General features: G+C 40.5%; 1 long non-coding RNA gene across 1 annotated transcript; it reads left to right on the top strand.

Annotated features, from left to right (window-relative positions):
• Nucleotides 1-447: 447 nt before the first annotated feature.
• On the top strand, nucleotides 448-17034 carry LOC139673629 (uncharacterized). The gene is made up of 3 exons (XR_011698161.1): nucleotides 448-888; nucleotides 2759-2814; nucleotides 16834-17034. It is a non-coding gene; the product is annotated as an uncharacterized lncRNA (long non-coding RNA).
• The last annotated feature ends 324 nt before the right edge of the window (nucleotides 17035-17358 follow it).

Consider the following 17358-nt stretch of genomic DNA (forward strand, 5'->3'; position numbering starts at 1 on the left):
TTCCAGCACGTTCCCCTTAGAAGCCTTTAAAACCCTCACGATTTTTCAATGAAGGGGTTTTCGCCATGCATTTCACAAACTGAACAGACCTCTGTCTCTCATGCTCCCCAGTTCAGAGGGACTGGCGGGAACCGTCTCCTACCCCCTCAATGCCACATACCTATCACACCAGCAGCAATGCCAGCCAGGCCTCCTATGTCTCCTGTTTCACATCGGTGTCCAGCAGACCTGCTGGCACATGATAGTAGTGAAAAAAGGCCCCTGTAGCCACGGGGCAGCCACCCACTTCACATGGGATGGGGTTGGCCAGCAGCCATGGAACCCAAGTGTGGCCAGGCATGACTGCACAGCCATTGTGATGTCACTGGTGAGGGTGGCTCTGTAAAGCGCTTGTGTCACAAAGGGCTCCACCCTGGCACCCTATAAAAGCAGGGCGGCCACACATGCCACTCAGCACCACCATGGCCGGCAACAAACGGAGGGGCAGGGCCCGCAGGAGCCGGAGCCGGAGCCGGAGCCAGCTGCACAAGACACGGCGCGCCGGCCAGAGCTGCTCCCGCCGCCGCAGAAGGCGGATGAAGGGCGATGTTGGCTCTATTGGCCGTGCTGCGACAGGCACTGCTCCCACTGCCAGGCCCCGCCCTCCGAAGAGGAGACGCAGGCGTCGTCTCGTAGAGGAGGAGCCGGAGGAGCTGGAAGAGCCGGAAGAGCTGGCAGCCTTTGAGTTTTAGAGCCAGAGCCCTCCAGAACCAGCAGCCCCTACACAGGCCTGGCTACAGCAATAAAGCATACTTCGCATAGTGGCTGTGCATTTCCTTGGTGCGCCGGTGGGACAGCAGAGGGTCTCTTGGTGCCCACCCACGCCCCAGAGTCATGGGTGACCCAGAGGTGAGCATGTCCATGTCCAACAGTTGTGAGCGACCTGACGCGTGGGAGTGTTTGGGATGAGAGTAACAGGCCATCCATGTCCACCTCTGGCTTTTACCTCAAGCCACAAGTTTTCTTCATTTTACTCCTCCAGTTCTGTCTCCTAGAAAGCTACCCCCAATGGCCCAGAGGTGCTGGGAGAGGGCACAAAGCACGGAATGTCATTCTATGTGTGAGCTGTGCTCAGCCCTCTCGGACCCTGCAAAAAGAGGGACCTAAAAATTCACCCCAAGGTACTAGTGGCAGGAGCTGGTACATTCATGTGGGCTTGGTGATACGTACTCTCTAACAGAGAGAGATTACATCTACTATTTATGTTCATCCTTGAACACTTTCAGAACTTTTTGCTGAATAGCATACAGGGATGAACATTCTTATTAACTTGTTTTTTAAAATTTATATATATTTTTACTATGTTCTGTATATTTATTATGTAATCTAGAGTAAATGTCCTCTTCCTGTAAATCTCCTCAGATTTCATTCTAGAAGTGGCATTCCACTTAAATATGTGGAAAGTAGTTTACTAATGTAACTTACAAAAGTTTGCTAGATTTAAAAAGTGATTGGAAGAATTAATGGAAGAAAATTCTGTCAAAGGCTATAAAATATAAAGACTTCTATTCAGGCCTAAGACTGCTTTGGAGTATCATCTGGGGAAGTTTTTAAGTCTGATCTGCTCAAACAGTACTTTGGCATTCACTGTTGACCAATATTGGCCATCAGTTTTAAATTATGTAATACAATAAGAAGAAAACCAGGTCAAAGAGAAATAAAATTCCATCTTTTGCCTGATAGAAAGTCAGGCACTCAGAAACACCCGTCAGTGAAACTAATTCTCAGCATATAAAATAAACATTTATTTCTTTGTTTCCTTTCTGTAGCAAAGAAATATGTCCTTATCAGACTACTAAAATAAATTATTTCTGGTCTGACATGCACTTCAACAGATGTAAAGTTACCATGGTGCTGATGGACAGGTATCCTCTGCATAGAAGGAATAGTTTTAATTTGAAGTTTGGTGAACACAAAAGACTCTCTAATGAGTCAGTGAGGTATCAAGACTGAACTTGCTGTTCAGTCTTGTGGGAATCTTGAAGATTTGATGTAAAGTGCACTGCTGTATGTTGTGTTCCATAGCTGCATAAACACAAGCAAGGTTGTCAGGCTGAAATGGTTCACCAGTGCAAAATACCCTTGTAGTTTCAGGAAAAAAAAATACGAGGGATGGGAGGAGGGAACAATCCAAAACCAAAGATAATAGCTAGGGATAAAGAAAAGAGCTGTTTAGCATTTCAAAAGGCATCTTTTCTTCATTCTAAATCCATCAAGAAAATTCTTGAGCTGGAGTAGCAGCTGGTTTGTTCCAAAGGAGATCACTCTGATGGATGGTAACATATGGAGCTGGTATGTCAGTGTAGGCTAATCTGAAGCTACAGGGGTGATCTGTCAGTTCTAACAAAGATAAATACAGCTTCTGCCTCACAGTGTTTTGCAATGCCAGGCACTGGTCATTGGTTTCCCCTGCATGATGGATTTTATGGTCAGGCGTAGTGACATCTCATGACCTAAACAGCTTTCAGAAAATCACTGGTTTGTTTTGAATGATGATGGATGACACTCCAGAACTCCCCATGAAAAATGATGTCTCAAGCTTGCAAGTGTTGCATGGACATTGATAAGCCCCAGCTAGTTCTTGGACTTGGTAAACCTCCTTGTGTTTTTATTGCAAATACCTGTCCATATTTTTTCCCAAGACTTAAAACTCCCTCCCTTGTTTCTCAGTCATCCTACATAAATTGATAATCACATCCTGCTCTGTACATCCTTGCAGGGTTACATATGGAAATATGAAGAAGACACTGAAGGCGGAAGTACTGCTAAATGAAGGTACTAATCAACATCTGGTTTCATCTAGAGATCATGAATTTTAGCCATGACAGCAACAGTGAGAAAAATATTAACAGTTGGGAATCTGCTCTACCAGGTGGATTGATTCAATCCAGTCTTTAACGTGGCATTAGCTATCCCCTCATCAGAAAGCATTCACCTGAATAAATAAGAGATTTATTGGAAAAATAATTTCTAAGGCTAGACCCTTACTCCAAAATTAATCATTTGTTTAAAAGCAGTATTCTACTGGTCAAAAAAAATCTATTTCTGGTTTTCTGCAACACTTTACTACATTAGAATTTCTGCAATATTTTATTATGTTAAAATAGTCTTTAGGAATGTAAAGATAAAAAAGGAAGAAAATAACAAAATTCACCACCTATGACTGCAAATCCAGCTCTTCCTTTCTTGCAGTAAGTCACTGTAGAGGTACACTTGTGATGTCTGTTCTAGATGTGCATAGTCAAGCCTGTACAAAAAGTACACCATTGACACTAGTTATGTGCTCCCACACCACTAGAGGCAAATCATGTATGCAGAACTGTTTGTCAGAAAGAGCACAACACAGGAAGCTCTGAAGGTGATGGAGCCCACTCTGCACAGAACCTGAAACAAACCCAACAAATTTCTCTGGTTATATGTGCTAAACCTAAATTTAACCCTGTATGCTTTTCCACTGGTCTACCAAATTAATAGAAAAATTTACTACCACAAAGTATTGACACTGCATCAAAGAAGTTAGTCCATATCTGATTTATCTGGAACAACAGTTCTGAAGCTACATCTCTATATCATTTTAACTGAGTTGTGCACTTTAATGAGGACAAATGAAAAAAGCTTTCTTGCACTATAGGCTAATGCACACCAGTAATTTCTGTTTTGAACAAATAGCGCTGCTGTTTTCCTTCCTTTTGGGTCAGGGAAGCATCCACTGCCTAATGGTGAAGACAAACACCACAAACAGCAAGAGGATAAATGAAATTCCAGAATATTCCTTCAATCTGTTTGCTATAGTGTGGCAAAGTCCATTTTTAGTGTAATAGCCAAAGGGATTATAAACATGCTTCAGCACTGAAGGAATGCATTTCCACTAAAGAAGTTACTGTACCACAAGCAATGACCTCTTTCAAGTTTGAAATGTACTAAATACTGCGGTTTTCAGAAAGCGAGGGACTGCCTGTGGGAACAAGATTAATCCAGAGGAGTGTTACACAAGCTTTTCATGCACTGATTTCTGGAGTGCCTGCCTGTGAGCTGCAGCACCCAAGCTGCTCCAGTCCTTCCTCGGCCCCTCACATTAGTCACACCTCACATCTGCTTCCAGATGTTGTTGTAGCATCACAGAATGGCCTGGGTTGGAAGGGACCTTAAAGAGCATCTAGCTCCAAACCCCCTGCCATGGGCAGGGATACCTTTCACTAGACCAGTACTGATTATGTATTCAAAACAGCTTAGCTTGTTCTGGACCCTTCTCCCATAATTCATTTACCCATCCAAATTGGATTCTGCAGAAAAAAGATCCATGCTAGCAGAATCATTTCAAGCCCCTTAATAAACTAGCTTGAAACAAAGCTGAAACCAAATCCCACTATTGTGATATCAGCAAAACCACAAAAGAAGTGACTGAGAATAATGCCAAAACAATGATTTCCTGACTAGATATTATGGCTCCTAGTTTCTACTATTTTGTTGTTTGGAATGTGAGTGTTTTACAGGACTGAAAGTAAAGGCACATGATTAGTTGCTTTCTGTTGGATTAGTAACCTTGCAGGCTTCAATCTTACCACTTGAATCAGAAAGACAGGGAATGCTGGAAGTCAATTTTTAAGCTCAGTCAAATACTAACCAGTAATCACATACACATCTCTCACTGGGAATATCCAAATTCAGTCATGGTCACACTGCAACTTCAGGTTAATCAACTGTATTCCAATCAAGTAGGCAACTTTGCTGCAATGCAACAGATCCATCAACATCAGAGGCATTTAACATGACATACAGACAAAATAAGCCCTACCCAAATCTTCACCAAAGAAGCAGTTCTTGTGACATAGCTCCAATGAGCAATTTACATGTGTGCAACATTAGACAGACTCATTTCATGTTAATTTGTTTAAACAAATGCAGTGTTACCATTGAGTAAAAGGTCTCTCTGAGAACTGATTATGATCACTTGTTCTTGTTCAGCTTAACATCCAAAGCCTTCCTTGACATCTGCTCCCTCTGTACACATCATAACGTTGTTTAAAGGATTCTCAAATCAGGCCATGGGAACATACATGTACCTAGGAAATTTTTCACATGAAACAAATACAGTAAATCAAGCAAGGAAATTCATACCAGAGATGTAAGGATAAGTGGTTTGGTTTGGGTTTTTTTCAGAACCTGACATTTAAAAACAGTTCCAGAAATTTTTGTGATCTTTTTCTTTAAGACATGGGGAATATTTTACAGCCAAGTTCTTCTTTACTAGCTCATGAAAACTGCTAGTTAAAAAAACACAAAGACATTCACTTTTATTTGTTGCAAGCAGAACTGCAGGATGTTTAATATATATTGGCATCCTGGCATGTCCTCCTTTGTGCATGAAGAATAATGGCAATTTTCAAGAGTTTCCTCCAACATCACTAAAAAGAAAGAAAAAAAAAAGAGAAAAGATAAGTTTGTTGCTTGCCTTTCTAAGACACTTAGAGAAACAAAAATAGCCACTTTCCCAGTTGCTGGTATGCAAGATATTACTGTCAGTGTATCTGATGACAAAAGCACCAGAAGTCCAATCCTGCCTGCTTCAAAATGCATAGATTATTTGAGCTGAAGAGAAAATTTCTCAAGCTATTACCACTGCAACACCCCTGAGACTCAGTAAGCAGTTCTTATTTTATTGATAATGTTTGTCTCTGCCCCGAAGTTGTATATGGCTTTATTAGTCTGAAATACTGGGTAAGTGTTTGTCATGCTCTAAGGTTTCCATAAACAGACTGATATCATCAGAGCTTTCTAACATTCAGTATGTTTATTAACAGAATGGCAACTTCTGTCACTTCAGCAAGAGATTTTTAGTGTACTTTATAAATTATGTTGCATTAAAAAAAGAACAGGCAGAAAGTTTGTAAGGCTATTTGGAGAGTCTTCTACTTTGCTGCTGCTCAAAGTCCCCAAATGCAATACTCATTATGATTTCTGGACCACATGCAGAGACAAGGGAAAACAGAAGATGAGATGAAGAAAGTAAAAATTAGCTTCAGAAATGCAAGCAGATGTCTAATGGGAAATATGTCTTCCTGAAAGGGTAATGGAAGTCCCATGGAAGTGAAAATCAAATTTGCTCAAAGATCAGCCTCAAGACTGAACTTATTTAGAAACATTAGCAATTCAGGCCCAATAAGGAGGAAGAAGTATCTGCCTATTTAATGCCAGCATAACTATGAGTTGCTGATGTGACATGAACCTTGAAGATCCAAACATGCTTCTGGGAGGTTTCAGGTAAATATTAACAACAAACAGGCAAGTACAAATGTCACTATCATACGGTTGCTGTGCAGGCCCTCTAATTATTAATCCTGAGATTAGGTCAGTTGGTTAGAGCATGGTGTTAATAATGCCAAGGACATGGGTTCAATCCATTCAATGTATGGGCCATTAACTTAAGAGTTGGACTTGATCATCCCTGTGGGTCCCTTGTACATTCCATTCATTTAAGAGGTGGACTTGATGATCCTTTTGGGTCCCTTCCAACTCAGAATATTCTGTGATCTATAAAAGGAGGAATGGCTTCCCTTCATTCCCACCTCAAAGAATGGTATCTCAGAAGTAAAGGTTCAGGGAAGGGTGATAGAAATGGTCTGACACTGCAAGAGCCAGCTTCTATCCCATTTAACCCAACCACAATAACCAGAAGACAGCTCTGAAACCAAACTTAACCCAAGCCAAGCTGAAAGTAAAATTAATCTACTTGCAAAATACAAATACCCATTTTAAAAATACAGAAGTTACAGGGCAAAAAGATACACATTTGTTTCTACCTACCCCTATATAAATGGTGTTTTACACTATATACTACCCTGCTGGGAAGATAATCTGAACTCCTACTTACCCATGCACCTGAGAGACATCCTTTGGAGAGATGTTGTTCTTTTTTTCCGAAATTACTGACCACCTCAGCACTATTAACAACTACTGCAAATTATTCACTTTCTGTAAGGTAAATGTGTACTATTATGCCTGACCAAGTGATGTTCAAACCTGAAGATGAAGCTTTTTCACACATTAAGCATATACTTTGGCCCTTCACTTTGATATTTATTTTCGCTAGCTCTAGGATTTGGAATACAGACATGTCCTGATGCTTTCCTATGTAGTCAGCCAAAGCCAGCTGCACTGCCTTGCTTTAGCCTGACTTGACGCTGCAAAGACATTTCTCTCACTTTCCACTCCCAGTTTCCAGGAACTGTGTTCTTGCGCGCACAGTGTCACGTACCAGCATCACTGTGTTGAGACTGATGAGCTGTAGTTGGAATCAGTGCACCAGGGAATATAATGAAGTAATCTCCCAACTCTGGATCCAGCAAACCTGGTCCACAATCAACAGTTACTATAGCAGTGGGTCCCACATCCTATTTATGATGGAAAGCATCAAACTCCACACTGCATACTGTTAGGCATATCCTTATCTAAGTTTCTCTTTTCCTTGGATAACCCAACCACCCAGTATAATGAGTAATGAAAATATTTAAAAGTATGTAAAAGTGTAACAGAATTGACATTACATCTGTGGCTTCCAAGATTTTATCTGCTAAATTGAAATAATTATTGTTCACCCTAAAGACTACTGCTGTAGTAGTCAATTGATTAAAGAGCTAAATCCATAAGTGATGTCAGTTGCTACTGAATTTCAGTAGACAAGGTAGGTCCCATTTCAAACATTATAAAATCAATTATGAAAGTTGCTTAACCTCGTATTTTAATATATAGGTCCTACTTAGAAAGTAGAGAGATGGGAAGTTTGTGATCTCTCTGCTGAAGTGAGAGATTTGTTTAGCTGCAGGAACAGCTGTGTAAATTAGCTTTTTCCCAGTAACATCAGAAGCCTGGAAGATACCTCATGACAGATGCAAGCTGCATCCTTCTTTCCTCTCCAAATCCTCAACTACATGGCAAATTATATCTGGAAAGAAATTAATATAGCCGTGCAGCAACACTTTAAAGAGAGTACTTGATGTCATGACAAGATTCTGGCTCTACTACCAGTCACAACGCAAGGTCTGATGAGACCACAATTGGATGTGACAGGCTTAGCAGAAGATGCTCTGGTTGTTTCAAAAACACATCCTGTCTGGTAAGACTGTCATACCAGGACTCATATACAAGCCAAAAATCTGCCCAAAGTAAGCCATGTCTGTGTAACAGGGCGGGTTCTACAGATGCTGGAAAAGTGAGGCTAAGCACCATTGAGAGTTCAGAAAACACAGTATCTCTATTAACAGGAGTGACTGAATAGCAGGAACCCAAAGAGAAGGGAGAGAGAGAGAGGGATAGAGACAAAAGCAATAAGCCCAAACATGTAAGCACCCTGCTCACCATGGGGTTACTTAAGGTTGTCTTACCAACTCTGGACACTCCCCCAAAGGTAGGGGCTACACGCTCTAGGCATTGGCAGACAGCAGGCATCCCCACTGTCTTTCTGGGGGAAAAAAACACCAACGACCAGAGCACAAGTCCTCTCACCTTTACTGAGCATGCTGGTGACATCTACCTAGGGAGGTGTGGCCACCACCTCCCCAGAAAGAGGTCTCCAGCTCTGATCTCTCTCTTTCTTCCTCCTTGCCTTCTCTCCTTCAGTTCTCCTCCAAAGGCTGTCAACCAATAGGAGAGACCCAAATAACTTTGGTTTATGCAAACTCTGTCTTCTAGGACAAAGCCTTCACTCTATCAGCTTTTGTTCCCTAGGATTTGGCAGGAAAAGAGTAAATCTTTCCCAGGTGGCATAAGTAAAAACACAGACCAAAATGTCAACACTTTCAATTCCTGATACAGTCTGATTCAGAAATTTGCTCCTGCCCACTAGTATATTACATAATTCAGAACACATTAATTAGAAGTGCTTGTGCAGGAGAGAACTCTGCTCCAAGGTCTGCTATACAATGGTTGTACGTGCCTTGCCAGTTACTGCTTTCTTGGTGCCTAGGTTTGCTCCCCTGAAAAACAGGGTAGTATTTTTTAAACTGTGGAACACTTCAAGACATAATGGTAAAGAAGCAAAAGAGTAGAGACCAAATCTCCAGACGACAAGAATCAAAATTATTCTCTCAGTTGTTACCAGCCCACCAAAATTGTGAATGAAAAAATGTGTAACTGGAAGCACCATTAATGTCCCACAAGCCAGAGCACATCAAAGGAAATAAAAAGATTCAGACCCTAGTAATTGTAATGAAACAAATGTGAAACACACAAACATGGAAAACTGAAGTCTAGAACAGAGAAGTAACTTGCTTATGACCACACCAAGTTAGTAGGACAGCTGCTTCTTGTTTCAAATCTATTTGCAATAGATTGTTGATTCTGTCAAATCACAAATACTGGTGGACATTTAGCTCTTCAATTCAAGGACCATATAGAAGGCCTTTAATTCTTTACAAACACTTCTGACAGACCTATTTCTCTAATTATTCTGCTCAGTTACTTCTTCATTTTGTGCTGTTCACATACAATCATAAAGACATTTTCTGCTCTTTAGCTCTCAGGTTCTCAGAATTCTGTCCCACTAAACTTTAAAGTAATGAAATTCAAGCTAGGTCACAAGCTCCAGAAATCAGGAAATATCTCATTTCAATGGGACAAAAAATGGCTCTCAAGTATCTTACTACTCACTTTTATGAGAATCTTCAGAAAGACAGCTCTTAACACTTTTTGTCATTAATTATCCGACTTTCTGATTTTGTTTGTCTCCCCTGGTCTTTCTCCAGCATCTCTCTGGAACACAGTAGGCCAGATTTCTGCAGCTGAGATGCTTGCCAGCCTTAATCCTTCTCTTGAGTTCCAGTGAGGACTCAGATGTCTGGCCAGCTGGAACAAGCATCCCATTCCCCACCTCCATGATACCAGGCACAGATGGTGGCTGTGACCCTGACTAGTATGTATTCCATAGAGAGTGAAGGAGCAAGCATCTACATGTTTGAACAGAAAATGCTACACACTCACTTAGTAAACATTTTAGATTTGATCTCACTATGTGCTGTGGTTTTGTTCTTGTAGTTACCTCACCCTAATTTCCACCATGACTTCTGCAGCAGAATTTTGCTTCTCTGTAACCATCTGATTACTGCTAATTCAGCCATGATGGCACGGGACTGAGCTGCATCTGGAACCTGGCCCATGACCCAGTCTCTTGGCACAGTTCAAGGTCAAGCGATTACTGTTTCACAGTCTCAGAAACTTTATCCTTTTCTAGCAGCAAGTTAGTTAAGACTCAAGCTTCCCACAAGGAATAGAGTGAGAATGAATGGCTCTGTGTCCAGCATTCCTTGCCCGAGGGTAGATTTGTTTTAGTCACAGTTATTAGTTCCAAGATCTTGCAGAGCAAGGAAGCTTTAATGAAAAGACACTGAACCGCATCTTAGGCTCCCAGCTGTTTTGTGATGCGGGTGATGAAACAGCCTTGCTAAAAATATCTCATCAGAAATATGATCCAGCCAAATATAGCTCTAGTTCCTCTATGTGAATTTAAGAGAGTGTATACGGAGAGAAGACAGCTTGCCACACTAGCTCAATGGTTGTGCTATGATATCCTTTCTTTAATAAAACCTTCTTGCAGCCATGTGATGAATACAACATCATTGGCTGGGGCGGGGGGGGGGGGGGGGGGGGGGACCAAAAACCATGAAACAAACAGCCAAAAAATAAAACCAACCCAAAAACCAAACAAACAAGAAAACCCCCACATGCCACAAAAACAATAAATGTCTTTTTGGCCCTGAATGTAATGGGATAAAATAACTATACTTGCAGTGACCATCTGGATTCTGCTAAGGGTTTTCAGGTACATTTTCATAAATCTTACCATCTTCTCCCACAACAGAAATTTCCTTCACTGAGCACTTGAGTGCAATCACTTTTTTTGAAGAACACATTAACTGCTAAGCAGCTGGTCAAAGCAGGAGGTGAAAGAAACTGCTCCATCCCTTTGATTAAAAAGGAGCCTTTTAAGTTTAAGAAGACTTGATATAAGCCAGAAGATTCCATGTACCAGCTTTTGACTTCCTGAAACATTTGAATTAGAGAAATCTCTAATCCCTAGTAGAGATTCCAGTAACAGTTTGCTTCTAGGGGTTCTGTATTCTTGCTCTCACAGAAAACATTACTGAGGCCACTTAAGTGGGCAGCAAGAATTTTTCAGATGTTTTGTTTGTGTTCCAATCCTGTCTAAAAACTGAGACAGAACATGAGATGAGTAAGAGTTACTTATACTTTCATTTTTAATAGGGTTCTCTTCTTCTCCATGGAAATCGGCTGGATAGGATAATGTCATCTCTATTCTGCTTCAAGGTCTCTACTCCATTCCAATGCAATGCCTCGCTGTTTTCTATATGCACATCAATAAGGACGCTACACAGCAAAATTGCTGTTTTCTCACAACCATAAAGTTGCCCACTTCTAGCAGGATGCTATCTGCTTCTGCCCCCAGTGTGATTCTGCTAACTCTCAAAATACCTGCTTTGTGACACACAGAAAATGCAGAGCTGCCAAGCAGGAAGAAGTAGTAGTCAGGGAGCATGGAAAGCCTTCAGGCCCTCCCTCTTACCACATCACCATTTTTCCTACTGGTCCCAGTATTTGCATGGTCACTCTTGACCAATCCAAGATGCAGACAGCATAGCTGTTGTCATTTATTTCAGGGACTAGGCAGTACATACTCATTCTCTTCACTTAGAACCACTTATAGAGGAAAGTTGCTCCAGCTGTCTAGTTGTCATCCCTTAGCCAGTGGAGGCCAAACACAGACATGGCCAATGTTGGGAGACTGAGCTTCCTTGCTTGGTTATCACCATGTTTTACTACCACTCACACTGTTATACCAAGCAACCTTCAGTATATTCACCCTTAATACTGGCTCTGCTAAAGGATATTTATATTCTCCTAGACCAGTAAGTTCAAGTTGGAATCCCTGTAAATCAGACTCCAACAGACAAGTGAGAGCTGTTACATACAAAATCTCTTTATTGTCAACTACATGGACATAATTTGTGTGACAATCCATGACAAAAAATATTTTATTATTAATTTAACTAATGCTCTAGCAATACTCTTTACCATTCAAATTATCCGGTTCCTATTGTGGATCATCAGTAATGTAATAAATGCCTAGAATAAAGTATCTGACTTTTTATTCCAATGTCAAGTTCTCATCCTTTCAGTGCAGTTAGTTGGAAGCTAGAAGAATGATGTTGTTGATTACTTTTTCACTTCCGTGTTTTGTGCCCTCTCTGTGAGTACTTTTGCATGTTTATACTCCTCTTCATAAATAGATCATGTTCTCAACTTTAGTCCAGCCACAACTCCTTCTCTATACAAGGTATGATATAATAAAATGTAGCACATATCTTTTGGGAAAGAACCATACAAGTAAGTGAAGTAAAACCTAAAGTAAATCAGGTAATAATGTAGCTAAAAACATACAGCTTGAAACAACAGGATAGGCAAAAGACACCTTACCACTGTAAAATTATGCTATTAGAGTTGGGACAGGCCAATCAGTGGTCATATGATTCTAGAACTAGCCACAGTTTAAGTAATTTTATACCTACAGCTCAAATTAAGTTATGAAGACCATATAAACCCATATAAGGCCTGACAAATTTTATGGACTGGAATGGTTATTTATTATTAGAAAACTTGAGTTCTCTTACCAGCACTTGGAAAATCAAGTTGTCTGGGGGACAGGACAATAGAACCATGGACAGGCAACAGAAAAAGCCAGGAAGGCATCATTTTGAAACACAAACATTCAGTTCCAATGTGGATTCCAGCTAATCTGCATGCATCAGTCCAAAAGGACAAAGCAAGGACACAGAGACCAGACTGCAAAGCAGAAGGGACACAGGAAAACCAGGGTGAAGTTTGGAACAAAATCACAAGTCTGAGTAGGAGCTGAAACAACCACTTGGGAACCATTGAAAACATGGAATTGGGCAAAGAAGTGGCCTGATTAGTTTACAGCTCATAAGCAGCTTTTGTGCAGATTCCCACTTCATGCCAGCTTAGCACTGATGGGTTTTTGGATTGAAGAGTTCAACATCTTACCCTTTGCTTGACTGGAAATGCAGTTTATGCTCTCTCTCCATACATTCTCTCCAAGTCAAGGAAACAAGAGCCAAACATTACAATGGGTCTCCTACAAACAAGCAGCTTTTGTATGATCTCTCATGCATTCTTATTTTTCTGGATATTGTTGGAAGCAAAAGCTTTCAATTTAAAAAACAAGGAAGGCACAGCAGTAAGCTGAGGACATTTAGTCATAAATATAAACCACAGTAGGTAACATGGCTCCAAACTGGAAGAAGCCACCAGAGCAATATCTCTTACATGTGTAGACCTCATAATACATCTGATCTGGCAGCTCAAGCACAGAAAGTCGAGGCAGAAACAATACTATCTTACAGTTCATCAGGAGTAACTTCTTTGATTTTCAACCCTTCCTTATACCTTTTTAACAGAAGCAGTGAAACCAGAAATCTCTCAAGCAAAGTGGGAAAGAAAGAATGCGTGTGAACACCTTTTTCTCCTAATTGGCAGACAGATATATTATCTGCTCTCCTTTCATCAGAAGGGAAGGATCAAAAATCAAATCCTTCAAGGCAACATCAGAAGATCTAGTTGTGTTCCTGACAAGTGACAAACACCAAACTAAGGATAAAAGTTGGGTTGCTGGTCTCCATAGGACACCAGTACTGAAAATGAAGAAAATATAATTCCAGCAACCATTAATTTTACTTCATCCTTTCAACTTGTACTGACACAAAGAGACAGAGAAGAATATGATGCAAACACATAAAAGAAATTATCAGAGGGAAAACCTGCTGTAGGTGGACCTTATCATAAAAAAGCCCATGCATTTATCAGCAAGTATTTCATACTCCCAGAAAAGGCAGGAAAATTCCCTACATCTTGTTTTATGATAAATGACTGTGTGAATTGTAACCAGAACTATCTGCAGCCCTTGAGACCTATGAGAGAAAAAGGGGATGAGGGTGGAATGGCAATGGGCTCCAGCTCTTTCTAGGTTGTTTCCTCTGTATTCATATTTTTCACAAAAAGACAGCTCTACTTGTTAGGCATGGAATGGCTTTGCCTCAAGGTTACAAGGTCTTCAAAAACCTAGTAATGAAGCTGACAACACATAGAGAACAACATGTCTGAAAAACAGGAAAGCACTGTGAAATTCAGGCAAAGCCACGCAAAATTTCATGCATCTGTTCCTTATAAATGATTGATTTAGAAGGTGATTGAAAGAGAAAAGTATTTATATTCAGAAAAGTATGTCTGTTTCCTTGAAGGAGCAATTATTAGTCTAAAGGTTAAAATAAAATATTACTTCTGTAAAGCTCTAATTATTTAAAGTGAGAGTTTAAAAAAGCCCATACTACCCAAATATGTAATTTCTTTTCATACTCTAGATACTTAACAATACAAGTAGGTTCACATTCAGCCCTCCTGATCATGTTCATATGCATGAAAACAAGTTTCTTATCCTGATATTGCAAATTATGCAGGAAAATTATTTAACTCAGGATCAAACTGTAGGTTTTCTAAAACTATGCTTGTTCACTTCTTAAAATATTCACAAGCCTATGATGCACACACCAGCATGAAGAACAAGAATAAATGAAACAAACCCTAAATTCAAAGTAATTATTCAGGACTGAGTGGGCATTACTGTGTAAGAAGCTTAGAAAATTCAGCATATAGAAAAGACAATCTTTACTCCTACTCAGATTTCAGAAATAACTCTCAAATTGTTGTTAATGAGACAAGTTACAAAGTGAATATTCCCATATTCTACCTTTTTTGTGACAATATTTGATCGCCTTAGCCCTGTTTCATTGTTTTGTCTTATTAAGTGTAGTACTGCTTGTACCATACACACATACAAATCAAAATGCACCAGTTGTAATTTACATTCCATCCCTGCTACAGATGTGAGTAAATTAACTCATTCATGTGACCAGAGTGGGAGTCAGGCTACATGGAAGGAAGAAAGAAGTACTCAACAAAATTCTTGCTGAAATGCAAAGAAATTTAAACTGGCATTGCAGCTCTGATGGCCAAAGTAGCCACAGTGCCCTGGGCTGGTGTGAAATGTTGCTGGCAGCAGGGACAGCAGCTCTGGCAGCACTCCTGCGCCAAGGACACCTGCAGGTATCTGGTGTATCTCTGGTGCCTGCTCAGGTGCACATTTGAATCCAGCCAGCCAGCCCTTGAAATTAAAAGCAAAGTCAAGAGACTAATTTCTAGGTGCTTTTCTGCATAACAGGGATACAGACTTGTTTATTGCTCCAGCAGTTAAAAGTTTATTACCTCATCTAGTAATACCCATATCCTCAAATTCCCAATCCCATTCCCCTCCCCAGCCAAAAAAATATTTATATTCTCTACTGTTTTACCATCATTCTATTCACAAGCTTTTCTCAATGTAGATAGGATTTACTACTCTTAATACAGGCTGTCAGAAACTAGGTAAGCTTAGCAGTAAGATTTGCCAAGGCAAGACATGGGCACCGCTTCCCTGATACAGTGCTGGGTGTGTGATCAGTCACACCACTAGCTGGGACATGAGGCAGGCTGACAGGCTGGTGGGTTGATCAAGGACAGGCTGACAAGTCATGAAGCTCAGCAAGGGCAAGTACAGTGTCCTATAGCTCAGGAAAGAACAGCTACATGCACCAGTATCTGCTGGGGACAACCCAAATAAGGTTGCCTACCAAAAATAATTAAAGCTTTTCAAATTATGTGAGCATTAAAGGCTTCTCTGCTCTTTATTTTGTGAAACAGTCCCCATCACTCCCATTCTGTAAGTAGTCAGGGAAGGAGGATATAATCTCCTTTTGTTATTCAGGAAGTGGGATAATTTTCTTTATGATTAGTTTTTTAATCTTTGGCACAAGCTGCCAGCACATATTTGTAGAGCTTCTTGGCATTCTGATTGTGTCTTTGGCACTAAAGCTTGCTTAGAGCTTGTGTAAAGTGTTCTAAAATTTCATCCTCCTTCTCCTGTCCACCCTCAAATCTCAGTACTTCTCACAAAAACTGGCTGTGATACCACTTCTCTGGCTGATACACAGTGAGCTCTTCATCTCATTTTCCCTCAGCAACACGTTTTCTAATTCTTCCTTGGCATTGCTTATAACCAGATGTTAACAGGTACTGTGAGAACCCAAGAGTCAATGATTTAAAACAGGCACAGAGAGAGGACATAGGAAAGGTGACTTTCACAGTAGTTTGCCAGCTACCAGTTTTGACCCAGTGTCATATTGTTTCCTTCTCTATCCTCTCCTGCATCTGGAGAAAGGAGAAAGCTGCTGCTTTGCAAATTTCTTCTTAGATAGCTTTGGGTGAGGAAATATAAAGCAAAGAGATCACCTATAGACGCCACTGTTAGTTACAGAAAGATTCCCAGCCTTAAATTTTAGATTGGATATTAGGAAGAAATTCTTTACAGAGAGGGTAATCAGGCACTGGAATGGGCTGCCAGGGAAGTGGTGGATTCTCCATCCCTGGAGGTTTTTAAGATGAGACTGGATGTGGCATTTAGTGTCATGGTCTAGTAACTGTGGTAGTAGTGGATCAAGGGTTGGGCTTGATGATCTCAGAGCTCTTTTCCAACCTGGCTGATCCTATCATTCTATGACACATCACATACACACACAGTCCCCTTTCCTCCTTATGATTAAAACAGTGGTGCATCCTTAATTCATATATGAAATGAATCCTCAGTGAAGCCTCCCTCTATTCTTCCCTACATAGGTCCCTGCTGCCAGCACCAAGAATGTACTCAAGGTCAACACTCAGTCTGGCGCCTCTCAGGAAAGCAACAGTCAAGACACTTTTAGGCTTCTAAATACTCCAATACCGATTCAAATATGTCAATATTTGAAGTCACTCAACTTCTGCTGACTCAATTTGGACCATTCAAGATGGTCTTCTCATCTCTTCTCACTAGTAATAAAGGTGTTTCCAGCAAAATGGTCAGCTAAGGTCAGGTTTTTTGTATACATAGTATAAAAAAATCTACCTCACTGTCCTGCAGTCATATCAGATCTACAGGGCTAGCCAGGAAATCACTGAACTATTACGTCACTGTTTTATTACAAGAAATATATGATACACTAAGAACTACAGGGAACTGCCGTTGAGACTTTACTTGTGTCAAGACTTAAACTGGGGAAAATAAACATTAAAACTGATGAAACCAGCAAAACATTGTTCTGATGATGCGCTACCATGTTTTTCAACATTTATAAGCGATAAGACAAAAACTGAACACTAAGG

The sequence above is a fragment of the Pithys albifrons genome, chromosome 6, assembly GCF_047495875.1.
Source record: "Pithys albifrons albifrons isolate INPA30051 chromosome 6, PitAlb_v1, whole genome shotgun sequence".
NCBI classification, from domain to species: Eukaryota; Metazoa; Chordata; class Aves; order Passeriformes; family Thamnophilidae; genus Pithys; species Pithys albifrons.